Raw genomic sequence first — 21,539 nt, forward strand, 5'->3', positions numbered from 1 at the left:
AGATGGGAATATAGTTGGTTTTTATTAAGTTGCCTAATAATTCTGCACAGTAATAGTTACTGCACAAACAGATATCCTCCTAAGATAGCCAAATCTAAAAAAAACCCACTCCAACTTCCAAAAATATTAAGCTTTGATATTTATGAGTCTTTTGAGTTGATTGAGAACATAGTTGTTGATCAATAATAAAAAAAAATCCTCTAAAATACAAATTGCCTAATAAGTGTGCACATGGTGTAGTAGTAGTAGTAGTAGTACAGGTACATAACATAGGGTACTTAGTTGACACTATTTTGATCAAAAAAGCGTAAAAGTCATCCCACCACGTCAAGGTGTACCCAATCAGAATGGTCCTGATTCACCTCTCCAAGTGCCAGTAAGCTTCAATAGACGGGTAGATCTGGACCCAGGCTGACTGTTTTGTACCTGTTAATGCAAACCTATATAAACACAATGCACACCCTAAAGAGGGGGAGCCACGCTCACCCATGTGTGCAAAGTTCAAGAAACTAAAGCAAATGTGAAAAAATGGGCCAGAACATTTGTTGGTATTATTGCAATGTGTAGGTGCATGTTCACACTGTGGCCATTAACAGGGAAAACTGTTAATGGATGAAAATAATGAGGATAAAAACAATGAGAAAATGCCCAGCAGTAAATGAATAGTAACAGTAAATATACATAAAGCAGGGTACTTAGTTGACACTGTATTAATTTAAATAACATCAAACATGTTATGTATTATTTACTGTAGGTAAAGGGAATCAATAGGTATTGTTCTGTGCTCTCCATAGAGTACTATTTATTCATGATTTCGTCTGGCTAATCCTTCACTGTGTTTATAAAAGTCTTGCCATAAAGTTAATGTTTTAGCAGTTGAAGGCTGCAAATAGACCCCTATTTCTCAGATTATTAATTTAACGCTTTACCTTTCTGACATTCCCAATTTTTCAAATATGACATGTGTCACTTTATTACATTATTATTTTTTATTAGTATTATTATTATTTATTTTTATGGCGCCATTTATTCCATGGCGCTTTACAGTGAAGGAGGGTATACATACAACAATCATTAACAGTACAAAACAGACTGGTATAGGAGGAGAGAGGACCCTGCCCGCGAGGGCTCACAGTCTACAGGGAATGGGTGATGGTACAATAGGTGAGGACAGAGGTGGTTGCACAGTGGTGTACTGGACTGAGGGTTATTGTAGGTTGTAGGCTTGTAGGAAGAGGTGGGTCTTGAGGTTCCTCTTGAAGCTTTCCACGGTAGGGGAGAGTCTGATATGCTGTGGTAGAGCATTCCAGAGTATGGGGGAGGAGGAAATAAGAGAGGAGTAGAGAAGGAGATCTTGTGAGGATCTGAGGTTGCGTGCGGGTAGGTGTTGCGGGCGGGGAGGACGCCGCTGCGCTGCGCTCGCTAACGCTCGGGTCCGGCGCTGCTGCGACGGCGGCTCGGAGGCTCGAGCGGTGGGCTGGATCCGGGGACTTGAGCGGCGCTCCTCACCCGTGAGTGAAAAGGGGGTAGTTTGGTTTGGGGATTTGGTCCGTGATGCCACCCACGGGTTGTGGTGAGGTTGGGCACCACCGCTGCTGGTGACGGGGTTCCCGGGAGCGATGGCAGTGAGCAGCTGGGATGTTGTTCTCCCCCTCCGTGGGTAGCGGTTGGTGGTCCCGGGGCCCGGTGAGTTAACGGGAAGGGAGGGTTGGCAAGCTGCAGGGTCGCCTGGATTGCGCAGCGAGGTGCCGGATGGCATGGTTGTACTCACTCAGCCACAAATGTATGCAAAGTCTCTGGTAAACCAAACGGCTGGATGGACGGGTTCAGCAGCCGGCTGCTGTGGCTTCTCCCGGATGGTTGGTGGTGACTGCCTTTCCCTGCACCTTTGTGTATGTTCGGTCCCGATGGATTCCCACCGGTAACCCGCTCCCCAGCGTATATATGGGCCGGAGGAGCCCTTTTGCCCGCAGGCTCTGGCCCTTGGAACTCTAGCTGTGGCGGTAGCTTTATTTCCTTCTACTGGTCGGACAGTTGCCTTCAATCGGGTCTTGGCTGTTAGGAAACCCCTGGGGTTCCGGTCACTGACGGATTCGATCTCTAATGGCGACTCCAAGCCTGGTCGGGGTCCGCAGGCCCTGCCTGTGTGTGCTGGCTTCACTTCGCTCCTCGGTTTGGTACCGGCGGGCCACCGCCCATCCCCGGTCCTACGGTTCGGCGTTGTTTCGCCTCTCCTGCAGACGGCCACCACCGTCTGCCAACCTTGCTCTTAGTGCCCGGGCCACACACCCGGACACGGTCAGTTTACTCCTTCACTCGTCTCTCTTCCACTTCCCTAACTCAACTCCTCTCCACTCCACCGACTTCCTTCTCCCGCCTTCAGGACTGTGAACTCTTCAGTGGCTGGGGCCAACCGCCTGGCTCCACCCCACCTGGTGTGGACATCAGCCCCTGGAGGCAGGCAACAAGGATTTTGTGTCTGGCTGATGTGCCTGTCGCAGGGTGGGGGTGTTGTAGTACCTGTGACGACCTGGCTAGTCCAGGGCGCCACATAGGTACCGGGAGACTAGGTCACAGATGTAAGGAGGAGACAGGTTGTGGATGGCTTTGTATGTCATGGTTTATGTTTTGAACTGGAGTCGTTGGGCGATGGGAAGCCAGTGAAGGGATTGGCAGAGTGGCAAGGCTGGGGAGTAGCGAGGGGAGAGGTGGATTAAGCGGGCCGCAGAGTTTAGGATAGATTGGAGAGTGCAAGAGTGTTGGAAGGGAGGCCAGAGAGCAGGAGGTTGCAGTAGTCGAGGCGGCAGATGATAAGGGCATGCACTAATGTTTTTGCATTAATCTTGGTTAAGGAAAGCACGGATCTGGGAGATATTTTTGAGTTGTAGTCTGCATGAGGTGAAGAGGGCTTGGATGTGTGGCTTGAAGGATAGAGCAGTGTCGAGGGTTACTCCATTACATGATCAGTTTCCCTTTAAACAAATGGAGAATTGGGAAGAGATGACAACATGACACTTATCTAAGGCGGGCTTTGCACGTTGCGACATCGCAAGCCGATGCTACGATGTCGCACGCGATAGTCCCCGCCCCCGTCGCAGGTGCGATATCGTGTGATAGCTGGCGTAGCGAAAATTATCGCTATGCCAGCTTCACATGCACTCACCCGCCCTGTGACCGTCGCTTCCTAAGGGGGCGGGTCGTGCGGCGTCATAGCGACGTCACACGGCAGGCGGCCAATAGCGGCGGAGGGGCGGAGATGAGCAGGATGTAAACATCCCGCCCACCTCCTTCCTTCCGCATATCCTACGGAAGCCGCTGTGACGCCGGTAGGAGATGTTCCTCGCTCCTGCGGCTTCACACACAGCGATGTGTGCTGCCGCAGGAACGAGGAACAACATTGGACCGTCGCGTCAGCGTAATTATGGATTACGCCGACGCTGCACCGATGATACAATTACGACGATTTTGTGCTGATTAATCGTATCATCTAGGCTTTACACAGTACGATGTCGCATGCGATGCCGGATGTGCGTCACTTTCAATTTGACCCCACCGACATCGCACCTGCGATGTCGTAGTGTGCAAAGCCCGCCTAAGTGCAGATTGTTAAGAAATGGACAATGAAGTGGTGAATGGTGAATGATTGCACTCACCAGACTGTTGGTGCAAATGAGCACATAGGATCACTGTCAACTGCAATAGTCAGATCCCGGCTGGTTGTGCTGCTGTGACGCCCTGGCCAGCCAGGTAGTCACAGATAGGGCCCCGCATTACACCTTTCCCTCACAGGTAACACACAGCCGCACATTGTAACCTAGTCACCACCCCCAGGGCCTGCTAGACACACCAGGGTGTGGAACCAGGTGGTTGGAAGATGCCCACCAAGGAGTCTAGACAGCCTGGGGCGGGAAAAATAAACAGATACGTTTTGAAGTTGAAGTTGGAGAGGAGTGTGGGGTGGAGCTGTGTGCAGCTCCAGCAGAAGCGAAAACCCCCAATTTGACAGGTGCCATGGTAGGAGCTCTGGTACCTTTGGCTAGGAGGCAGACGGAGGCCTCTGTCTGCAGGAGCCAGGAAGACGGCTCGGTGGAACCAAGGTGGACTGGGACAGGGTAGTGGCCTGCCGGTACCGACCCGGGGAACCGACTCAGAAACCGGAGCACAAAGGGGGGTACTCAGACCCTGAAGCTAGGTCCAGAAGTGACTGGGGGCTAACTAATTAACTGATTGCGGCCAGGACTAGAGGTCCTGTCCCACCCAAAGTCCCGACTAAAGACAACAGCCCACTGAGGGGGATAAGAGGCCACCGCCACGGCTCAGAGATCCTACGGGCCAGCGTCTGCAGGCAAAGGACTCCTTAGGCGACCACAAGCCGGGAGCGGACTCCTGAAGTTGCAAGCACAGGCAGTCCACCATCTTACACAGGTGCAGGAGAAAGACAGAGACTACCAGCCGGGTGGGGGAACCAGAACGCAGCCGGCTGCGGGCACCGACCACTATCACCTTGGTTTACTAGAGACTCGAGTGTTTCATTCTAATAGTGAGTACACCAACCACCTGCGGTCGCCCATCTCCCTGCATCACCAGCCTCCCCGGGGCCACCATCCCTGCCCATGGAGATGTTAACAACTTGCTGCACAACAACTCCCTCGGGTGCCCCGTAACTGCAGCGGTGGTGTCCAATATCACCACGCACCATGGTGGTGTCACGTACAAACTTTCCAAAATCCCATACATCACTACCCCTTTTCATTTGAAGTGACCGTGAGGCCCCCGGGTTCGGAGACCGTCGAGCCACCCACAGAAGGGCCGGATCCGAGCAGCTCGGCTGCTGAGAGCGGGGCGGTACACAGCTGGCACAGGAGGCTGTGGATAAGGCTCTCTAAGGGCTGAAATGTGTTGTTGTTTACAATAAAATACTTATTAAAAATAATCTCATCTCGTTCGGATTCCTAGATGATTCCTGGGAGTGCGACACTTCTTATAGCATGTGTCATTTTTTATGCTAATACCTTTAAAATGCTTCCTTCAATTCCAGTGATTCTGAAATTATTTTTTCCTGACAGACTTGTGACATGTACATTGCAACAAGTTTTACTTTATTTTTATCAACCAAATTAACAAAATTTATTTTCTTAAATGTCTTGTCGTAAGCTGTAATGAAAAAAATGCAATAATTTGTTACATAATTTCTTCTGATCATGGTGAAATCCCATATGTGGCCAGGATTTAAAGGGAATCTGTCAACACGTTTTTTGTCCACCATCTGAGAGTAGGATAATGTAGAGACATAGGCCCTGAGTCCAATGATGTGTCACTTACTGACCTGTTTCCTGTTATTTTGATAAAAATCAATGTTTTCTCTGCTGCAGATCTAGCAGTTATGCAGAACTCATGAATATGCTGGACTATCTGGCAGCATGCCAGGTAGTCCTGTAATGATAATATACTGCTGATTAAACAGTGATTTTATCAAAACTTCCCTAAGCCGCTCAGTAAGTGACACCGCTGGAATCAGGGTCTCTGCCCCTACATTAAACTGCTCTCAGATTAGGTGGTTAAAGCCTGGTGACAGATTCCCTTTAATGTTTTGGCACATGGCATAGAATTGAAGGTGTGCAATTTAACATTTTGGGTACAATTTAGACAGAAATACAGGGTGGGCTATAAGTAAGGATACACCCTGGGTGGACCATTAGTATGGATACGCCCTGGGTATCCATACTAATGAAGGGGTTGCTTAGATCACCTTACCGTTTCTGGCATATTAGTACATGGGAGCGGCAAACATTTAAGGACGGGTGACGCCTATGGCGGCCATCTGCAAAGCCACCATTTTGAATTCAACTTTACTCTTTTTTATCAGGGTGTATCCATACTTATGGCCCACTCAGGATGTATCCATTCTTATAGCCCACCCTGTAGATTGTAGATGTCAATCTCCCACAAGTGAACCCATTTTGAAAATTTTACCCCTAATCTACGTAGTGTTGCAATCCTTTCTTTGGACTAAATGGTGGGTCAGTCACCCAAGCAAAGCAGTTCAGCTCAATTCTTTGAATCTCACTGGTGTTTTCCAGAAATTAGTTCAAATGTTGATAGGTGAAAACTGCAAATAAGCCATTTTAGTAACCAATACATAGTGCGCAACTTGTGTTTCTAGAGACGCAAACCCCATAAGTTAAGTGGGTTGTCCATGACTTAACAACTGATAACTAGGGCTGAGCCCGGGCTGTAAATGTCCGGATCCGCGCGGTTTCAGCACTATTCCCGGGCCCAATCCAGGCCCGGGATTCCGGCTGCAGGATCCGGAACCGGCAATTAATAAAAAATGAAAAAAAAAACAATAAATAAATAGCGTTTCATACTTACCAGACTCTGTCATGGCGGCACACTTGCTTCCGGGTCACGCTTTCACTTCCTGTGCTGTCACACAGCTTTCCGTGTTTTCCCCGCCCACCGGCTGTCCTCTCAGCTGTGATTGGTTCCTGGCTGATGCGCCCCCAGCCTGTGACAGTGTCTGCCGTGCAGTCATCGCTTATCGCGGTCAGTACTACGCTGCACTCAGAGCTGTCGGTCGTGCTCTATGGCTGCTCGCTCTAACATGTAGCAGAGCCGGAGGTGTCACCGCGGGACTTCTCTGGATTACGTCGGAGCTGCAGGGTGTTTGGGGTTAATAAAGTGGTGAAGGAGAAGTGTTTTGTATTTTATTTCAAATAAAGGATTTTTCTGTGTGTCTGTGTTTATTTACTGTCACTTACAGGTTTGTGTGATGCAGGCATCTGATAGACGCCTGTACCATCACAAACCTAGGGTTTAGCAGCAGCTATGTGCCGCTATTAACCCTTGCTATTACCCCGACTGGCACCGCATTACGCCAGCGGGAAGAGCCAGTATCGCACTGGTATGTCGCATCTAACAGATGCGACATACCGGACGGCTGGGGACTGAGGATATACCAGCCCCCGGCCGGCGTTATCTTGGCTGGATGTGAAGATTAGAGGGACCGCACGTCGTTTTTTTTTTTTTACTTTCACCAGAATCACAGGTGTGAGGGGCTCTGGCAGCACCCGGCAGCCTTGCACGTGTGACTCCGGGCACTGGATAAACAGCACAGATACTGCGCGACGGCTGGGGCTGCAGCCGAGCGCTATAACTGTGCTGCCGAGTGTGTTTACCACCGTAACCAACAGTGCACTGCTTTCCCCGCCCACCGGCCATCCTGGCGCCTGTGATTGGTTGCAGTTAGCTGACACGCTGCCACTCAGGATGGGGCGTGTCTAGCTGCAACCAACACACGCCGGTGGGCGGAGAAAACCATGAATATTCAATTGTCGGCTCCGGAAGGTAGCAGCGTGACCCGGAAGGAGTGTGCCGCCATGACAGCGCCTCGGTGAGTATGCCGCACTCGCTGCTAGCCCCCTAGCCCCTCCACAAACATTTTAACCCTCCGGATTCCGGTCCCCATTGACTTATATGGGCACTGGATTCCGGAGCGGATCAGACTTATTTTTAAGTCTGTTAACGACCCGTCGGCCGCGGATTATTGCCATCCCGCTCAACTCTACTGATAATCTATCTAAAAATGAAATTGTTGGGGGTCTATCACCTGCACCAGCATCAATCAGCTGCCAGTTGCCTGGACTAAGCAAGGTATAGGCGAAACATTAGCCCTGTACATTGCTTGGTGATTGCTGCTGAATACTGAAGTAATTTCACTATACTAGGGGGTAAATCACAGTACTTAGCAGTGGCTACTAAACAATACACAGGGTTGATGTGTTCCATCGGAACATTGCTTAGTTCTGGATGCTACTGCAGTAGATTTCAATTGATAGATAGATGTGTCGGGTGTTGGACCCAGTGGATAGATTATGAATCATTAGATTCTGAAGATCTCCTTTAAGAGGGTTCCCCTCTCTGCAGCACTGTAACACAAGTCAACGTTAACTGGGATTTGGACACGTTTAAGGGCTCGTAAGGGGAAGACGATTGGCTTGAGAGGCATGGATTTTACTAGATTGTTTTGTGTCTTATCCAGCATTTTTATTTCAAATTAGTTTTTATATTGTTTAATTTTAAACATAGTACAATTAACATAGTAATATATGAATATTTTCTGATTAAAGAGGAACAGAAGAATAAATGTGAGTATAGGATAGGAAAAATTGATAATGAAGGATAGAAAACATAGGGCGGAATGAGGCAGAAAAAAGGACAGAGAATAAACAATTTTAATCTAGCCATTTTTATACTGTTATTATTTCTTATATTTTCTATAATTTATTTTAGGAATATAATATAATTTTTAATAAGCAACAATGATAAATTAACCCCTTTACCCAAATGCCCGATTTTCACGTTTATGACCAACTCGTTTTTTTCAATTCTGATCAATGTCACTTTAACAGGTCTTAACTCTGGAATGCTTCAATGGATCCCAGTTATTCTCAGACTGTTTTTTGTGACATATTGTACTTCATGATAGTGGTAAATTAAAGACAATACCTTTTGCGTTTATTTGTGAAAATATCAGAAATTTAGAGAAAATTTTGCAATTGTCAAATTTTTAATTTTTATGCCATTAAATCCGAGCGTTCTGTCACACAAAATAGTTAGTAAATAACATTTCCCACATGTCTACTTTACATCAGCGCAATATTTGAAACATCAACTTTTTTTTGTTAGGAAGCTAGAAGGGCTCAAAATTTATCTCCAAATTCTCCAATTTACAAAATCATTTTTTTTAGGAACCAAACCACATTTGAAGTGACTTTTAGAAGCCTAGGTCACAGAAAATACTCAAAAGTGACACCATTCTAAAAATTGAACCCCTCAAAATTTTCAATCCAGATCCAAGAAGTCTATCATCCAGGAAGTAAAGAAATGTGAAAGGAAAAAATGAAAATTTTACTTTTTCCCCAAAAATGTTATTTCAGCCTTAAATGCACCCAATGCATTTTATTTTTTTTAGGTTTGGCTACTAGCACACTAAAAACTAAAAAAGTTTTTTTGCATCGATGAACTTTCAAGGCTACAGTTTTTTTTTTATTATTCTGCCATCAGAGTCATGTGAGGGCTCATTTTTTTCGGGAACAGTTGGAGTTTATATTGGTACCATATTAGCCACGTAACTTTTTTATCGCTTTTAGGCCCTGTGCGCACTAGAAAATGGAATTTTCTTAAGAAAATTCCGCAGGCACTGAAAGATTACCGGACCCACAGTAAAAAAACGCAAAAAATCTGCACGAAATCCGCATGCGGTATGTTGCGTATTGTTGCGTATTTGGTGCGTATTTGGTGCGGAATTGCCGCAGGTTGTTCCTTGCAGGATTTCACAGTTCTCCCGCTTCTGCTGTCCGTGGTGCTGAAGTCTCCGGGCCGTGCTTTTGTCCCGCACGGCTACCTCCGGCGCTCTGCTGTTTGCGGGTCAGCTATGCACTGCATAACTGCATATGAATGAGCCAGGCCTGCTCATGCACATGCAGTTATGCAGTGCACAGCTGACCCACAAACAGCAGGGTGCCGGAGGCAGCCGCGCGGTACAAAAGCACGGCCCGGAGACTTCAGCACCACGGACAGCAGGAGAGCAGTGTCCAGAGGCAGCCTCGCAGGAGAAGGTGATCAGCGGTGACTTCAGTCAGCTGATGTGCAGTGACCGCTGGAGTCCTCCACCTGGAGTCCTCCACCTGTCACTGCAAAGCACATCAGTGAAGTCACCGCTGATCCCGGCGGCTCACTTCACTTGCGCCCTGACCCTCACAGTGAGCAGTCAGGGTCTATGGAGCTCACTGTGAGTGCCAGGTGTAGCAGAGATGGAAGCGTCGTGGGACATCTTGTTGATTACGTCGGACCTGGAGGGCTGTTATTAGGAGTTAATAAAGTGGTGAAACAGGGGGCTTTTTTGTCTTTTATGTCAAATAAAGGATTTTTGGGGTGTTTGTGCTTATTTACTTTCACTTACAGTTTAGTGATGAGGGGGTGTCATATAGATGCCTGCCATCACTAAACTAGGACTTAGTGGCAGCTATGCGCTGCTGCCATTAAATCCTTCATTACCCCGATTGCCACCGCATCACGGCAACGGGAAGAGCCGGGAAAAGTCCGGGACTGTCGCATCTTATGGATGCGGCAATTCCGGGCGGCTGCTGGCTGATATTTTTAGGCTGGGGGGCTCCCCATAACGTGGGGCTCCCCAGCCTGAGAATACCAGACTCCAGCTGTGAGGCTTTACCCTGGCTGGTTATAAAACTTGGGGGGGGACCGCACGCCGTTTTTTTAAATTATTTATTTATTTTACTGTACGCTATAGACCTGCCCACCAGCGGCTGTGATTGGTTGCACTGAGACGGCTGTCACTCAGCATGGGGGTGTGTCTGCCTGCAACTAATCACAGCCACCGGTGAGCAGGGAAGGAGTGCATATGAGATATATAATGAGCTGGCTCTGGAAGATGAATGAGCCGCCATGGGAGCAGTGTGACACCCGCCCGGTCATCGGTGAGTATGAAGCGCTTGCTCCTACCCCTTTGGGCCAGATTCTGTTCCCCATAAACTTTATATGGGTAGCAACATCTGGCCAGATACCGGGGATAAATCCTCCGCCGACCCAGAGTCAGCGGGTGATTGATCTGCCAGCCCTCGAAACCGCAGGGACCTGCGGAAAAGAAGTGACATGCAATTGTTTTTGCTGCGGGAATCCCGCATCAAAACATGCAGCTGACAAAATTCGCATAGTGCGCACAGCATTTTTTTTCCCATAGGTTTTGCTGGTGAATCACTGCAGAGATGTTATGAACATTTCACGCAGCGAAACATGCAGCAAATCCGCGGGAAATCCGCAGCAAAAATCGGCAAGTGCGCACATGGCCTAATTCTGCTTTTTGTAAGGCAGAAAAATGAAGAAACAGCAATTAGGGAATAGTTGTTTTTTTTGCACCATTCACATTTTCTTAAAAGTGATAGTTCAGCTTTATTTTTTGGGTTCTTTTTAGATTTTGTATTGCTGTATTCTGAGAAATATAACTTTTTTATTTTTTCACTTTTATGGAGGCTTTTTTTTGCGGGACAAGATGACGTTTTCAAAGGTACCATTTTTATGTATATGTGACTTTTTCATCGTGTTTTATTCCACTTTTTTGTCAGCTGGAAGGAATTAAATAGTGTGACAATTTTATAGATCAGATTGTTATGGATGTGGTAATACCAAATATGTGTACTTTTTTTGTTTATTTTTTTACATAGATTTACATATTTATTGGATTTATTGTTGTTTTATATTTTCAGATTTTGTTTAGATTTTTTTACTAATTTTTGTAAACTTTTTTTTTACTCAGTCCCTTCATGGGACATTACTTTTCATCAGTCTGATTGTTCATATAATCCACTGCAATGCACGATTATTGCAGTAGATTATATGTCAGTGCTGCACTCGCAGCACTGACAGTTCCCCTCAAACACCATGCATCTGGCATGGTGTGTTTGGCTTTCCATAGCTGTGTAACCTGATGGTCATCAAGTTGACAACCCAGGGTTATCATGGCAGTAATCAGATCTCTGTAAACATCATCATCATAGTATCATCATCATAGTATCATCATAGTTTTTAAGGTTGAAGGGAGACTCTAAGTCCATCTAGTTCAACCCGTAGCCTAACATGTTGATCCAGAGGAAGGCAAAAAAAACCCAATATGTCAAATAAGCTCCAATGGGGAAAAAAATTCCTTCCTGACTCCACATACGGCAATCAGACTAGTTCCCTGGATCAATACCCTGTCATAAAATCTAATATACATAACTGGTAATATTAAATTTTTCAAGAAAGGCATCCAGGCTCTGCTTAAATGTTAGTAGTGAATCACTCATTACAACATCATGCGGCAGAGAGTTCCATAGTTTCACTGCTCGTACAGTAAAGAATCCTCGTCTGTGGTTATGATTAAACCTTCTTTCCTCAAGACGTAGCGGATGCCCCCATGTTCCAGTCGCAGGCCTAGGTGTAAAAAGATCTTTGGAAAGGTCTCTGTACTGTCCCCTCATATATTTATACATTGTGATTAGATCCCCCCTAAGCCTTCGTTTTTCCAAACGAAATAACCCCAAGTTTAATAACCTGTCTTGGTATTGCAGCCCACCCATTCCTCTAATAATCTTGGTGGCTCTTCTCTGCACCCTCTCCAGTTCAGCTATGTCCTTCTTATATATCGGTGACCAGAATTGTACACAGTATTCTAAGTGCGGTCGCACTAGTGACTTGTACAGAGGTAGAACTATATTTTTTTCATGAACACTTATACCTCTTTTAATACATCCCATTATTAAATCCCCACTATTATGTAATCGCATTACAGTGACACAATCACTTGGCAGAGGAGCGCAATCCTCTGCCTCCAATATGCTGCAATCGCTATTGATCACAGCATTTAGGGGGTTAAACTGTTGGGAGCAGCACAGGCACCACTCCTGGTAGTGAGAACCAGGGACTCAGCTGTAACATCAGCCTAAAACCCGTCTGTGATCGCAGTGGCACAGCACCTAAGCCCCCACGATCGCCATGACATACTGTGATAGGCCCAGACTATCATGACATACCCGACACATCATATATCGGTAAGGGGTTAAATCAAAATTTTTATTGTCATGGTGATTTTTTCCCATTCTATACTTCTATTTGTTATTATCATTGTGTTTGTTTTGAGTGGTTAAATATTATTGGCTTGATTTGATAATTCTTCTTCTTCTTCTTCTTCTTCTTCTTCTTATTATTATTATTATTATTATTAATAATAATAATAATAATAATAATAATAATATACGGCTAACATATTCTGGAGCACTTCACACTTTAGGGAGGACATGTACAGACAGTAAAAACAAAATAAAATAACACATAGTTAAATAGTTATAGGAGGAGTGAGGGCCCTGCTTTCAATGTTACACTCTAAATACTATTCAAAGTACATAATCCATTTCTTCCTTCACTTATCATGTTCAGCAACACATAGCATCAATATGATGCCGATACAGTTCAATCCCATTATAGAACAGGAATTTACAAGCTTTCTATTATATCACTATGTGTCTCTTCAGCCTGAAACTGTTGTAGACCTGAAGCTCTCTATTCATTGCATCGCATGCCCTCTGCAGGATGGCTGTAGATGTCAGAAGAGGAGATGGAAGCTGTAGTGATGGAAATTAGGTTTAGGTGAGAATATTATTTTTTCATTGTTATAGTATTAGCTTGTTGGGACATCATACTATAAATATGGGGTCTGTAAGAACAATCATATTCTGTATAGGAGGCTGTAGGAGCCTTTTAATGAATATAGAGAGCTGTGGGGGAATAATACTATATATGAGGCTGTGACACCCATTATAGTGTATATAAGAGGTCTATTAATGTATATAGTGATCTGTAGAGACCGTTATTATATATGGGGGCTTTGGGGAAATTATATTAAATATAGGCATGTGGATATCATACTGTGTATACAGTATATGGGGTTATTTGAGCTGTCATAGTGTATATATGAGTTTGTGGTCATCATACTATATATAGAGGGTATTTGATGACATTATATTTTATATAGGGGCTCTAGGTGCCTCAGTGTTTTTGGTGGGGCTGTGGGGACTATCATACTGTATATAGGGGCTGTAAATACATTATATTATAAATAGGGGCTATGAGGATATCATGATTTATATAGGAGGCTGTGGAGGCCATTATACTGTATATAGGGAGCTGTAGAGGGCACCATAATGTATATAGCTAGCTGTGTGGGCCATTATGCTATAACCATAAGGGGAGTGTAGGTCCATCATACTATAAATAGGAAAGCTGAGGAGCCATTCTATATATAGAGGGCCTGTTGGTACATCATATTATGTATATGGGACTGTAAGGGCCATCATATAATATATAGGAGGATCACTGGACCTGTGGAAGCACAAAAGGTGCAAAACGGCTTACCGTCGTCCGGCGTTGTGATTTAGACCTCCCCCACCACACGTACCCCTTGGTACGAATTTTTGAATAAATTCTGCATTTGGACACCGCTGAGTGCCGCCTATTCTGTCTCCTCTTGGATATAATATATAGGAGGGTTTAGGGCCATTATATTAAGCTGATGAGCAAAAAGGTAGCAATGTTTTCAATTTTTGACTTTCAGGCTCCGTATCTCACCATCCACTACTGTTTGAGCGAGCAACTACCTTCATCTTATAGATAACCATTTTGGCTATCTCATACATAAATTTGACTTGCAACTATATAGCATATGATTTTTTAAGCAGATTCTTGTTATGTCACTGCATTGTTACTTTTGATCTTGGTGTTTGACTAATCTTTTGTTTCCTATATACTACAAGCAACAACCTGTTCTCACAGTCCTTAAAAGCTCAGTGTGTTATTAGGTTGCTTCCCGAATGAAAGGTCACTAGTTCAAATCAAGGAGCAACCATGAAGAAAATTTCCCGAAAGAGAAGCAGCATCATCCAGGTTATTATCAGCCTCTTGGCCATGGAAATTGCCAAACTACATCATGGTAGTGCCATGACAGTTGGCAGAATCCAAAATGAAGTCCGTCCATCCATTCCAAAGTAAAGAGATGGACATCCAGGGAAAATATTGTTAGCAAGTTGACTCATCTCAAGGTCTATCACTTCCAGTGCGACACACACAGCAGTGGAGGAGGCTCGTATACTTTGTAATAATGAGATCACAGACGTCATTGTAAGCATCATGTGATCCATATTACACAAGTTTGAAATGGTGGCCCAAAAGAAGGTGACGAAGCTTCGACATCAGTAATGTTATATGAAGCGCTGGCTTCAGTCTGCAAAAACGAGAAAAAAGTGGACAGTAGAAGATTGCAAACAGGTGATTTTAAGTAATGAGACAAAGGTCAATAGACAAGTCTCTGATAGGTCTGTAAGAAACAAGGGATAAAGGGGCTAATGGATCAAGAAATTCAAGAAACTGTCAATTTCGATGGATTAAGCCTTATACTATGGGGTTGTTTTACAGCCAAAGGTGTTGGATACTTGACCTGGATTGATGGTGGTCTCAATGCTGAGCTAATGTGAGTATCCTACAAGATGAGTTACTTCATATACTAGAGTACTCTGGGTATGAAAAGGATTAAATAGTGTTCCAACAGGACAACAGCCCAAATATATGTTGAGATTGGCAAAGAAATGGTTCAATGGCAATAAAATAGAGTGCTGGATTAGCTCCCACACCTCAACCCAATTGAACATTTGTGAGTAGAGTTGAAGAAAAAGCTTGATGCATAACCAAGTGAGTTGACCAGTATGCGCCAACATTGGGAACCTGTAAAAGAGATGTGAGATAAGATGTCGGTCAATACATGCTTAAATCTGATCTTGCACATGCTCAGAAATATTTAGATAGTGTTGAAAGCCAAAGATGGATTTACAACTAACAAAATAATAAAAATTTAAATTTAGATTTTTAGGAGCAACAGAAACAATGTAGTGACAAGAATCTGTCTAACTAATAACATAAGAGTGTCATCTAGTGAAACCTTAAAAAGGGTTTTCCCACGAACAAAGTTAATTTTAAAGTTAATTTTAATGAAGAGACATTACAATTGCGATAAACAATACAGACATTACAGCACGGGATCATAGCTGATTCTTTTTGTGATGTAAAACATTTCCCTGCCTCTTTTTTTTAAAAAAAATGTTTTACCTCAAATAAGTAATTACCGTATATGCCATCCTGTGCTGTAATGCCTGTATACTTCCCCCCCCCCACCCAGGAGATGTGGTATGATCAGACCCTGTCCCTGTACAGTCAGACACGGCCATTAGGCTATGTGCGCATGTTGCGTATTTGAATGCAGTTACGCTGCAATCTTCACCGCAGCGTAACTGCATGCATCCTGCGTCCCCAGCACAATCTATAAAGATTATGCAGGAGACGTGCACACATGGCATATTAGAGCGCAGCGCTTCGGCTACTGCCCGAAGCACGCGTTCTAAGAAGTGACATGTCACTTCTTTCCTGCGCTCTGCATGCAGCCCCCGCTCTGTCTATTGGAGGGGCTGCACTCAGAGCGCATGGAATCGGCTTTTTTTTGTTTTTCATCATGGACTCTTTCTGCAGCGATTTGAAGCGCACGTGTGCTGTTCAAATCGCTGCAGAAATTTCTGCAGGGACAAACGCTACGTGCGCACATAGCCTTACACAGTATATAGCAGGGACACCTACAGTATATAAGATTATCTCAGCACAGGAACATTTTTTTTTTTCAAACACATACAACTGTGAAACTTATTATTAATTCCAAAATCTATTGATTAAAATCAAGTTTGTTTCATGGGAAAACTCCTTTAATGTGAAGGAACCGGCGGGGGCCCTGCCGAGGCTTGGGGTTGTGGTCGTGGTACCCCCAACCGGCTCACTCCATGAAAAAGGGGAAATGTCTGTAGGGGTGGTAGATATCAAAGAAGATGTGGAGAGAAAAGCGCACATAGGGTCTTATCTGGTAACAATGCGGGTGAACAAGGATAGGACAGGTGCTCACCTGTGATGGTTGTGACAGGCACAACTCCTATAAAGGCATAAAATAAATGCAGAGATGGTCAAGCAGCAGCCCCGATAATACAGTGGAAAGGCACACGGTGGATAGGAGAGTCGGGTTCACGCTGCGCTAAAAACCACGATGTCAGACGATATGATAAATTCTTTTCTTTATTTAGGACAAGTCAACGCGTTTCAAAGGCATATCCGCCTTCTTCATCAGGACAAGGAAAAGAACAGCGTAATTACATATTACACTGTTCTTTTCCTTGTCCTGATGAAGAAGGTGGATATGCCTTTGAAACCCGTTGACTTGTCCTAAATAAAGAAAAGAATTCATCATATCGTCTGACATCGTGGTTTTTAGCGCAGCGGGAACCCGACTCTCCTATCCACCGTGTGCCTTTCCACTGTAGGGGTGGTAGGAGGATGCCAGCTCCAGGGGTACTGAAGTGTTTACAAAACCTCTGGGTTCGGCTTCAGTCCCAGTAAAAGAGAGGCAGACTCAGGTTTCTTGTTCATCACCTCCACTTTATTTGTTTTGCAAACTTCTCCGTTTTCCGAGACAGGGCACGCTTTCTTCACTGGACACATCCATTTCCTCACTACTCTCATCACCCTGGCTGTCAAAGTATTCCATCAGCCTCCTGGATTACCGGTCTCTTTCCCTGCAGATACGGGTGCTCTGGCCATGCTGACTTACCTCTTCCCAGGGAACTTCAGCAACATACTTTTCCGCTAGTCCTCAAGCCACAAGGCGGTCTTCACTACTTCAGGATCCAACTTTCCGCCACTGCATTTTCTTTGCAGCCTCTCTCTACTCTCTCCTTCTCCCTCTTTTCTCCACTTTCTCCTTCCCTGTCCCCCCTTGTGCCCTCCCCTATCTATTCTCAGCTCATCCCTTCCCCCCTGCACTCAACTATGGGGACCCTGTGCCCTCCAGTGGGGAGCTATGGAACTCCACCCCAAAACACCTTTCTACCATAACAAGAGACCAGGTGTAAGGTGTTTGGTTCCTTTCACCCACTAACAAATGCAATATTCAACATGCTATAATCCAACACTAATATGTATAGCCAACATTGGTAACACATCCGAAACTTAGATCAAATATAAATGCTATAATTTGAGATAGTAAATTATTAAAGTGATAGACTGCCACAAATTAGGTGAATCTTATTATATAGGTGGATTTACAGTTTATTATATAGTAATACAGAAAAGCTCCATACCTTTTATTTTTAACCATTTTTTTAATTGCTTGAGAGGTTGCGTTAAATAAAATTATCAATGTTGCATCTTATTAGATGAAAGGAATAATAAGTATTGTTCTAATTGCTTTAGGGCAATTTGTTATTTTTAGTATCACTGTGGGAGACTTGGATTGTTCATGAATTAGCCAATTATCTGTATAACTACTGTATATACCAGAATACATAATTGAGTGTATATGTATTATTATATATATATTGTGATATTTTCCTGACTAGTCAGCTAAATGATGTTCCCAAAAAAATGTCTGTTTCACTGGTGTAAACCATATTCAGGAAGTTATCTATCCTGATTTTTTTTTTAGCTTTTTTTTTCAAGAATATATGTTCTTTGTTGTTTTATACATAATTTTATGGGCTTCTTTTTACAATGACATTGCCTATTCATTTAAGCCGATCCAATTTTCCCCATTTGCATAGTGGCCTTTAACTCTTTTTGCCTGCATCATTTTTAATCTTCTTGATGTGCTTATTTTTATAATAAACAGTGTATTTATTTCTTAGTGCCCTTTGTCACTGTAGTATAAATTTAGCAATACCTTCTTTGAAATTAGCTACAACTTATGACATTGACATTTTGTCTGTCCTTGCAGAATGGTTATTTGCTTTGAAAGCAAAAAATAACTTTTTGCCTGATTTATTTTTATTGTCCTTTAAGTTTTATCCCTCAGGAGTTGATGAATGTAATTTCTATGGTTATCTAAAATGTATCTGGAAAATTTTGTTAGTAAACAAAATTAGATCAAACTCAGTAAGCAGTCTTTACTGAAACTTTTTATCTCATTCTGGTAACTTTTATTTTTTTTTTAATTTTTAATTGTTCATATTACCTTGCTGTCCAACTTCACACTGTACCTGGGAAAAAGAACATAGTCAAATTTGAGTCGAAGAAAATCTGTCATTATAATGGGAAAGTGTATATACACTGGCTACAGCGTCTATTATGTGTTATATGTACACCTGCCACAGCATCTCCTATGTGCTGTACAGTTGAAACCAGAAGTTTACATACACTACCTAAAAAAGACACATCTGCATGTTTTTCTTACTATCTGACATGAAATCAGAATAAACCTTTCACATTTTAGGTCAATTAGGAACCAAAATGATTTATATTTGCCAAATGCCAGAATAATGAGAGAGAGAGAATGTTTTAAGGCATTTGTATTACTTCCTGCAAAGTCAAAAGTTTACATACATTTCATTGGTATTTGGTACTGTGAGAATAGAAAATATGTTTCTATATGCTTATCTACTGTAAAAGTACTATATATATAAATATATATATATATATATATATATATATATATATATATATATATATATACTAGCTGTACTACCGGGTTAATAACTGCTGTTAACAAAATAGAATGTATTAACAAAATATATTCTGCACACAAAAAACACAAAGCAAATAGATAGAAATGTAATTATTAAAAGGCAAAAACTAAGCTAATAGAAGCATTTCACAACATATATTTCATCACCACAGATTATCCACACAGATTTAACTAAATTGGCCAAGTAATGTGCTCCGTCTGTCTCTTTCCAGATCAGTCTCTTTCCCCGTATGTCTCTTTCACCGTCTGCCTCTTTCCAGGTCTGCCTCTTTCCCCGTCTGCCTCTTTCCCCGTCTGCCTCTTTCCCCGTCTGCCTCTTTCCCCGTCTGCCTCTTTCCCCGTCTGCCTCTTTCCCCATCTGCATCTTTCCCCATCTGCCTCTTTCCCCATCTGCCTCTTTCCCCATCTGCCTCTTTCCCCATCTGCCTCTTTCCCCATCTGCCTCTTTCCCCGTCTGCCTCTTTCCCCGTCTGTCTCTGTCTGTCTCTTTCCCCGTCTGTTTCTTTCCCAGTCTGTCTCTTTCCCCGTCTGCCTGTCTCTGTCTGTCTCTTTCTTTGTCTGTCTCTATCTCTCTGTTTCTTTCCCCATCTATCTCTTTTCAGGTCTGTCTCTTTCCCAGGTCTGTCTCTTTCCCCGTCTGTCTCCCCGTCTCTGTATGTGTCTTTTCCTGTCTGTCTCTTTCCCTGTTTGCCTATCTTTGTCTGTCTCTATTTTTCTGTCTCTTTACCTGTCTGTCTCTATCAAGGTCTGTGTCTTTTCCCATCTATCCTTGTCTCTCTGGATGTCTCCTCCTTCCCTGTCTGCCTGTCTCTATCCCTGTCTGCATGTCTGTCTGTCTCTTTCCCTATCTGTCTCTTTCCAGGTCTGTCTCTTTCCCCGTCTGGCTCTGTCTGTCTTTTTCACCGTCTGTCTCTTTCTGTCTCTTTCCCTGTCTGTCTCTATCTCTCTGTCTCTTTCCCTGTCTGTCTGTCTCTCTCTCTGTCTGTCTCTCTCTGTCTCTCTCTGTCCATCTCCCCACTGACATCTTATTACCTCACATATAAGCTTCTTATACTATGAATGTCTTTTGTTCCTATAGCAACCACTCACAGCTCCTACTAATAACCTGTAGTTGCAGGCTCCATTTACTTTAATGAAGGCATGTTTTTTGGAGAGTAACTGTAAAGCGCGGGGTTAAATTTTCCTGTCAAAACATAGTCTATGACGTTCCCTGGGTCACATGAGGTGTCTGTGCAAAATTTTGTGATTGTAAATGTGACGGTGCGGATACACTTTTCGTTTCATGTTATCGTGATTGTAAATGCGACGGTGCGGATACACTTTTCATTTCACTTTTTCCCCATTATGTAGATAGGGGCAAAATTGATTGGTAAATTGGAACGCGCGGGGTTAGAATTTCGCCTCACAACATAGCCTATGACGCTCTCGGGGTCCAGACGTGTGAGTGTGCAAAATTTTGTGGCTGTAGCTGCGACGGTGCAGATGCCAATCCCGGACATACACAGCCTCCCACATGGGAGACTGGGGTTCAAATCCGGGCCCTGCCATGTGGAAAAAAAAATATAAAATAAAAATGGCTGCAACAGATTCCAGGCGCAACTGTCAGGTTTCCGGGATTTCCAGTTCTCTTTTGAAAGAGCTTGCCCTCGGTTAACATGGAGTTTGCTGTTCTGTTGCCCTACTTTCTGTCCGGCTGCTTAAAAGGCCGCCTCTAAGCCTAGTCCAGTGCCTGAGTATACTGCTTGCTGTGTGCTCCTGCTTTGCTGCTCCTATTTCCTGATTGACATTTGGATCCTCCTGAAAGACAACCGACACCGACTCTGAACTTTACCCGGTTTCATCAAGCTGTGCCCGGACTCCGTCTGCCGTCTTTGGTCAGCACTTCTGCCCGGTTCCTTCCGGTTCGTAACCGACTCTGGACTCTCATCCCGTACGGACACTTCTGGACTTTACCTATTTGCCCCTTGTGTCCCGGCTGCTGCGCATTTAGGCCTTCCGGGGTGATTGCCAGACAGTCCCTGTATAGGGGTTCGCTCTTGGTGGTCTCCCTGGGGGAGTCCGGTGCGTGGTCCCGGGAATTCCCTTCGCTCCGATCCGGGAAGGTATTTCTTGTATTATTGTTCTACTGTGTTTGTTCCGTTGTGTACCTATCGTTGGTTACCTATTATAAACATCTCTGTACCAAGAACTCGTCTCTGGTTGTCATTGCCCTAACGCTATCGAAATCCTCAGAACATACAATAGTATTACATTATACTCAGGCCATAAAAGGATTTCGCTGGGGCAATGACTGAGACACGAGTAGATCAGCTTTTTTCCATGATTAACTCCATGCAGCAGGAGATGGAGGCGGTGCAGACTAAACTTAGAGATGTGGAGGCAC

Source organism: Anomaloglossus baeobatrachus, chromosome 11 (assembly GCF_048569485.1).
Source record: "Anomaloglossus baeobatrachus isolate aAnoBae1 chromosome 11, aAnoBae1.hap1, whole genome shotgun sequence".
Lineage (NCBI taxonomy): Eukaryota > Metazoa > Chordata > Amphibia > Anura > Aromobatidae > Anomaloglossus > Anomaloglossus baeobatrachus.